This window comes from Danio rerio, chromosome 20 (assembly GCF_049306965.1).
Source record: "Danio rerio strain Tuebingen ecotype United States chromosome 20, GRCz12tu, whole genome shotgun sequence".
NCBI classification, from domain to species: domain Eukaryota; kingdom Metazoa; phylum Chordata; class Actinopteri; order Cypriniformes; family Danionidae; genus Danio; species Danio rerio.
In genome coordinates, this window is record NC_133195.1 from 45468907 (window position 1) to 45477500 (window position 8594).

General features: G+C 38.9%; 1 protein-coding gene across 1 annotated transcript in view; it reads right to left on the reverse strand.

The window, feature by feature from the left end:
• slc35f1 (solute carrier family 35 member F1) overlaps nucleotides 1-8594 on the reverse strand; it is a 208620-nt gene that overhangs the window by 178840 nt on the left and 21186 nt on the right. The gene's annotated exons all lie outside the window — the stretch shown is intronic.

Here is an 8594-nt window from a genome sequence, read left to right on the forward strand (position 1 = left end):
GTTTTGTAAATGAAACTCTAATTTCCATTTTCACAAACATCCTAGCACTGGAAAAACACAAGGACACAAATAAATCTGCCGAATTAACATGCAGAATCAATTAGAAGTCATTCACAGTCTGTTTCCCCCATCAGAGGATCAACCAATAGCGCGAGTATGGGCTCCCTGACTAAAAATATCCATAACTGATGGGTCTTATGTGCGATGACATCCTCTTCCTCGCATCCACAGAATCTCTCTTTGTTCCCACATTCATGACCCCACAAGGAGAGGGCTGATATTTCACAGGATCGCTTCCTCACAAACACATCTATTCATGAAGCAAGTGCACAGCATGTCTGAACGGAACAAGCCCTTATTGAACAAGCCTGAGAGGGTGAGGGGCTGATGCCGCATTCACTCCTTCCTCTCCGTTCCACACTCGCTTTTTTCAAAGGTGAAGGGTGTCATTTTTGAGCTGTTAGCACTGCCAAACGGGATGATAACTGTTTTCAAAGAGGTATTTCTTCCCACTGTTGGTCAAACAGAATCAGTGCAGGGGAGATCGGAGATCAGGTGAATCAACCTATGAATAGCTCAGTTACTGTAAAGGCCACAAGAAGTTGTTCTTCGTTTAGGGGTCAAAAATACTTTTGATGTACAATATTTTTTTTATAAATTCAAAGCTGAAACACCTTCATGCAATGGAAGTTAAGATCGTCCTTTTTTCCCCATATCTTGACGAACATCCGATTGAAACGAGAAAAAATAAATGCTATGAATGATTTAAATGTATAAAAGAAACAGTTTTTTTTTTACAAGTGCTCAATACATATACAAAATATTAAATTATGTAATTGACTGAAATGGTACTATTTTATCAGGAAATGAGATGACTTAGATACCCAGCAACAAAATTTTGTGTTTAATAGACATCTAATTGTAGACAGCTTGGCCAAAACAAGGCAGTGAAATCAGTTAAAATCTAATAGACATCTAAGAATAGTCTAAAACTAGACTAGTCGTCAAACAGACAGATTAAGCTGGATTTATACTTTCTCCTGGCGCCACATCGCGCACCTCCACTGACTGTGCGTGCACCTCGCGAAATGGACAAGGCTTTTATACTTGCCGCATTCGCCGTTGTGATATTCTTTAAAATGACAGGGGGCGATCAAAAGAAACCTTCCATAAAATCAGACTGATAAACAGAGAATTAGGAAGTTTCAGGAACTATATCATATCATTAATATTAGGCTTGGGCGGTAATACGGTACCATGGTATACCACAGGATATAAAAATAGCAACGGTGTCAGTTTTAATACCGTTATAGTGTTACAAAAAACAATGCACTTAAATAGGAGACAAGTATTAAATATTAAATATTATTTATTTAATGCCTACAAATGCGACTGACATCACGGGACAGTGTGGAGGAGAGAGAGAGAGAGAGAGAGAGAGAGAGAGAGAGAGAGAGTGAGTGAGTGACCTGCAGTTTGGCTGTATTTCTAGTTTTGACCAAATGAGAAGGGAGACGTGGTAAATACGAATTAGAAGTCTGCATGCTGTACCGCAGGAGCCAACCAGATTTCTTGCAGTGCGGGAATGAATTTCCGAATAAAGCGTCCTGCTCAGATCTCTAATACGAACAAGACAAACAGGTGAACACGAACCTAAGGTCGCATATATACGATATTCAGTTTCTGAATGGTTTAGGCACAAGAAAACAGTTTGGTGACGCTGTCTGAGCCTTATGTCATAATTATTTTTTTTATTATGCACGGTAATACCGGATACCAGGGTAAAATAACGAGGAGGTTTGACAGTATCAAAATTTGGATACCTCCCAAGCCTAATTAAAATCATTCAATATTTTTAAACTAATTATTTTTATAAACTATTTTAATGATTATAAGGATTTTTAGAACCATTCAAGATTTTTTAATCAAACTTTGATGCATTACTTGCTTTTGTTCATATCTCAGACAGTTTTACCTATTAAAGTTTCTTAAAATATTAATGACAACAGAACATGGGCTACTCTACAATTTTATTTTTTATTATGGCAAGAATAAAAGCAAAAAAAGTACATTTGCAAAAAAAAAAAGTTTTTGTTTTTTTTAGCCCACTCCACAGTTCACACATTACTTTCTGGCTAGTTTCTGTCCTATACTTATGCTAAAAAGGCAATTATGGTCCAACATTCCTGATCATTATCACCACTAAAACCTAGAGAAACAGGCATCAGTATATTGTAAACTGATAGGTTTAATATATTTCTTTCCAGTTATCAAAGAAATAATTCTGACTTCATTATAGTTTTGTAACCATTAAATTGTTTTAAATTCAAAATTGCAATATAGAAATCATTGTAAAACCTGTGACTGGTGGAAAAACATTTTGTAATTGTGTACCTGGGTCTCCACTTTTGCCATCTTCTGGTTTTAATAAACTTATTCCTCAGGTTTTTCCAAACCTTTTAACCAAAAACTTTCTCCTTTCCCATGGCTGTTGCAATTTCTAGCCAAGAATTATTGATCATCAGGTTATCTCTTTTATAAAGATGTCTGGACATTCGTACTGTTTCAGGCAAAATCTCCTCAGAGTGTTTCATATTCAACTCAAATCAAACGCAGCGCTGCGCACACTGTTCTCTCGAGTCTCAAAAAAAAACATGAGCACCAGCAGCCAAAATTATGTCGCACACACTTAAGTGAACAAGCGGACACGTCGAGTATAAACCAGGCTTTAGACAGGCTTCATATGTGTAGTCATGCTTTTCTGTTTATTTAATGACTAGTCTAGTTTATTGTATTCTTAGACGTCTATTAGATTTTCACTGACAGCCTAAATTTAGCCTTGTTTTAGCCAAGATGACTGTTTAAATGTCTATTAGACATCTATTAGACATTTTTTAGAAACAAAAAAAATGCTTGCTGGGTATTGATATGAGATTTGTCATATCTCCTCTATAGCCCTACTGACTGATCATTTCTCTGCCTAAAACTTCCTTAAACTTCCTGAAACCATCATCAGTAGCCATGTGCATTCATTTTATTTAGTCTGTATGTTTTTTCTACTCTAAAAGTGCTGGTAACCATTTCCTGTCATTTAACAAATCCCCAAAACTCAGTTTCATCCTTTTTACTTTGCTTTCCACCATCTCATTTTCCCACTGTCCAATCCCCCTTTCCTCTCTTTCAGTTTTCAGTCTTATTCTCTTAATCTACACCTTCAGGGATTGCTTCACATTTTACTCCCGAGAGCAGATGAAGGTCTTTAAACCATGGCTCCTGAAGTCTGACCTAGTTAGTCAAGCCTAAACCTCATTAACCAGCAGTGAGAGTCTACGGAGCCGTTCCATCAGAGGCATGAGGGCTAAAGAGAAAACCGCGGAAGAATAATAATGTAGTTTAAGGTTTGCCAGGTGGCCTAATGAGCTCCCACAAGTCAATGATTCGACCCTCTGGTTCTTCCCAGAGATCCCTGTTCATCAGCGAGGCCTCGCTCAGCTTAGCTTAGCGTTGTGGCTCTGCTGGGACATGGCTAGCACTCGCTGTGAATGCTAAAAGGTCTCTGCGCATGCTAAGTGTATCCTGGGAAAACTCTGAGGGCTGCTGTAGGGTTTAAACACCAGAATATAGAGATAAATAAAAGTCTCTCAGGTGCATGGCATGATGTGTGTGATGTTTGAGTCAGGAATGTGTTTTGTGACAGTGTGCTGAATTTCGAGAATGACTAACTTGTTATTTAATCAGAACCTATGGTGGCCGAGAGAGCCTAATGGATTGCAATTTTAAAAAGCGCATTCAATTACAATGAAAAAACACCAGCAAATTACAAAAAGATCTTCATCAGTTTGACAGCATACTCATTGCATTTTCTCACAACCCATGCAAATAGCACGAACACCGCGGAAATGTATCAAGGGAACCCAAAAACTTGACGGACCTGGCAGTTTAGATTATGGTTATAGACATCGCTAAATTAAAGCATGTTAAGCTCTCTTAGCTACCATAAGAACCAGTCAAGCTTGGAAAAAAAATTCTGGAACGGAATATTAAGTAGGAGGCGGAGCTTTATTTTAACTATTGATAAGAGGGGTGTGGTTAAGGATATTCAAAAACAGTTGCTATGGAAGGCCTCAGGTTGATTGAAACTCTAAGGGTGGAGGCAAATGATCAATCTCTGAGGTGAAGACTTTCCAAAACAAACATTTATTTTTTAAGCAGATTACCTTGCATGCTAATTATAATTACGAGTTAATTATTCATCTTAAGAATGAGTAACGATGTGAGCTAGCAAAATATATATTGTAAATTTAGCTTTCACATGGACTTTAAGTTTCTGATGATAAGCTATTTGTTCGGACACAACAAAAAATATGATCTATGGGCTGTTAAACATCACTTGGGAAAAATTTGAAACAAATTTCACATTTAGACTTCAACTTTACATGCAAATAATTTACCAATCTGGGCCATTAAACAGAACAAAGACTGTGTGAATAAATGCTGTAGTCTGCCTCTGGAAAAGCATCCTGTGGTCTGCGCGAGCTGGAGGTGTGGGGGAAACAGAGGATCAATGCTCTGATCATGTGTGATGCTCTCTGTCTTACATCACTCGCTGGCAGTCACGACGACTCCGCTAAATGGCTGAACAGGGCTGAAAAACTGGACTCCTGCCATTTTCTGTAATGACCTCTGACTCTGATCGCAGGATTTCCTCCGAGACTCGGCTTGGCAGGGAGGATTTAAAGCTGATAGAAATGCTCACACTTTCTGGCATTAAAATCATTATTCTTGTCCAATTTATCAGCCTGTGCATAAAAGTTGCTTGGGCACTTTTGGCCTTTTAAAAAAGAATCTTTGAGAGTAAAACACTTTTAGTCCTTTTTAAAATATAAAATAATGCTAATCAAATATATGAAGCTACAAATTAAGGCTGCACAATATATCGTTTCAGCATTGATATTGCAATGTGTGTATCAGCAATAGCAGCATCGCAGGATCAGCAATGTTGCGGGATTATAGTTGACCAGGAGCAACAGTTGATCGTGTTTGTGTTTTAAGGCTGTGATTGTATAAGCATTTAAAGCTGTCATTATTCATTCATTCATTTTCCTTCAGCTCAGTCCATTATTTATCAGGGGTCACCACAGTGGAATGAACCCCCAACTATTCCAGTATATGTTTTACACAGCAGATGCCTTTCCAGCCGCAACCCTTTCACATTCACACTTACTATATGGCCAATTTAGCTCACTCAATTCCCCTACAGCTCATGTCTTTGGACTGTGGGGAAAACCGGAGCATCCAGGGGAAACCCACACAAACACGAGAACATGCAAACTCCACACAAAAATGCCAACTGATCCAGTCGAGGCTCCATGATGCCAGGTCTGGAACAAGTGTAAAGAATTTGCATCTAAAATAAATATCAACTTTGATTGAGATGTTGTAAAAGCTGAAGAAACATCTTAATACGCGATAATCCAAAAACCGTGCACATTAGAGGATCAGCACACCACTCAGAATATGATTTTACAGATGCATTATGGCTTTGACAGGGAATCATTCGATATCATTAGGCGGATATTGACTAATGGCTTTGAAACGCCTCTGTCATGATGTCTGCTTATCGGACACTATGGAACAGGAAATGGAAAGTACGTCCCATTTCAACATGAGGAAATGAACACGAAATCCTCCTGACAAGACAAACAGGAGTGGTTCGGTCCTTTAATTAACCCCAGAGACATGATAAATCTCTCAGTCTCTCCTTCTCGCTTTAATCTCCCAGAGGTGCAGCTTCTGGAGCTCTGCTGCCTGAATCACCACGCAACTTTTAATATGAGATGTTGGTGGTGTCTTTTATTTTCTTCAGTAGAGCATTCTGGAAGATTTTTTAGCTGCATGTTGTTTGTTGATGTATGCAAGTCAAAAAGCCACAGGCAAAACAGAATTAATTAAAGCTGCAAGCAGCAATGAATGGGACCTCGCACCCGGGCTCATCGCCGCCCGGTGGACAGTGGACAATAATAGTTTAGCCTGATAAATATTTTAAAAATCTGAGAAAATCACAGATTTATGCCAAACTTCCTTCTGTCCACAGGTGGCGCTACATCTGTGACTCAATATTGGAAATGTCTTCAGGGGAGAAATTTCATCGAACCATGTGAATTTTCAGGCAGATCGAACATTGCGTGGTTGAGTTATAAGTACCTCCTCTTCCATGGCGAAACACTGAAGTTTGTTAATCCTCCATGGACACATCCTTCGACGAAAACTCTAGATCTTTACAAAACATCACAAAGGCCTTTGGATTATACTGACAAAACACGAATTGGATCTGATGAAATTTCTACGAGGAGTTTGTTACAACGTAAAACATGTTATAACTGTTACTGGATATTGGCATTTAAACGTGTTCAGGTCAAGACTGTTATCAAACGTGTGGATTTTAAGGCAGATCAGACAATGCACGCCAAAGTTATAACCATTTCCTGTATCGTGGCAAAACATCCAAGTTTGTGAGGCTTCCACGGACGCACCCTTGCAATTTAACATCGCCAAGCCCTTTAGATGACAATACCCTTGATCTGATTAAATCCCTAGGAGGAGTTTGTTAAAATACAACAACTGGAACTGCAAAAATGCACTTTTTCTTTAGAGGAAGTTAATAATATCTGACTTCCTATTGGGTTTCAGATTCAATTTAAAGTACCTTATTTGTAGGTATTAGCGTGTTTGACGTGTGTGCCAATTTTTGTAAGTGTGCGTGAAGAAATGAAGCAATTCCAATAGGGCCTACCGTACATGCTCGGTCCCTAATAATAATAATAATAATAATAAACGGAGCAACTCCATAGGGCCTACGCTCCATTCCGGTGCTCGATCCTAATAACTGTGGCTCCTGATGATACACTGAGGTCATATAAAAGGAATAGTTCACCCAAAAATTTACTTTCTAGTAACACTATACTTAAAGTGGGTGTGAATATGACACTTGGCAGCTTTATAATCACATGACATGTTTTGCATGTTCATGACAACCATCATTTCGCGTTGTTCGCTCAGTTATGTCATTATAAAGATGACACTGTCATGACAACTTGAGATTACCAATCAAGCCCGTAGCAAGGGGGGTGTTCGAGTGGTTCGAAAGAGCCACCCCTCACTGACAAAGTTCCAGAGTTTGTCCCATACATGAGCTCATTTGTCCTATTTTGATTCCTATGCCATCCAAAATAGTGTAAATAACCCATTAAAAAAAGCCTTTAAAACCAAGCCGAATCCTCTACTGACCATCACATCAGTGTGACTTCAGCTAATCAGTTCTGGCTAATGCAAACAGTTAATTTTCATGAGTTCAACATCCAGCTGTGCAAGAAAGCACACAATCTGACTTTCACAATCTGATCTTTGTGAAGAACCAAAAGCAGCCCATATTAAAATTGAATACTATTTTGGCTGTTGTTGTCATCCATGAATTTTCAAATGTACTTTTTTACAAGAGAGGCTAGAAAAATTGTGAAGCTTTTTTAGTATCATTATTATTATTATTACTGTTATTATTATTATAATGTTTTTTTTTTTTTATTAATTAACCACTTAAACTCTGCGGACCCTGTACCGGGTCCGTGACGTCATCGACTTTCGCTTTCAGATTTAAAGGGCTAGCATTGCACCAGACCCTCGTAAGTAGTTTCGTTTGAAAGTGTAGAATCTATATTTGCTTCGTCTCAGTGTGGATGGGAAAAACGGAGACATCTGAAAACAGAGGTGTGGCTGCTGAGATTCACTACCTGATTGGGGCTTTTGTTTCATTGCGTATCCTTCCCTTATTCGCATCACATGACTATAGCACATGGCTTTAAAGCTACCGGAAGACAGCAGACCAGCCTTCACTGTAAACAACAACATAGACACAGAAATGGGAGCGTTGTTTGCACTGTTGTCTGTTTTAGGCGCCATTGTGCAGTTATTCATTTGTTACGTTTAGTAACAACTCGACCTCGTCGTCTGTCCACAAAAATACCTCTCTTGCTTTCTTTGCCATCACGTTAATTGTTCAACCGGCGTTTGTTGACTAACAATAACCAAATGTGGAGCGAGGCACACGCTTCCTGTTTATACTAGAACGCGCATGCCCAGAGTGCACGAATGGTCACGTGATATACGTTTTTGGTGGCGTAGAGTGGACAGAGATATGTTCAGAGATGCTAGGTGAAAAGCTAGTGTGGACGCAAATCGTTTTTGATCTAAAACGTCGTTTTAAGACTAAAACGCACTAGTGTAAACAGGGCCACAGAATGGTCATTACCAGTGCGACTGGTACAATGGTGTCAATCCCGCAGAAATAGACATAATCAAAACAATAGATATACAACTTCAGGTATCTTTTGAACCACTGCGAAGGGTGTGCCTTTCCAATAGGCAGAAACTCTTCCACTTAATGCAAATGCCTTTTGTTATTTAAAACACACCCCTTTCCTCGAGGAGATTCTTGGATTGACAACTTAAGGTAAAGTTTCTAAATGTTCGGGGCGATTCTATAACTAGATCAGCCTATATCGTGGAGCTCTATGCTATGTATATTTTGAAGTCAAGTA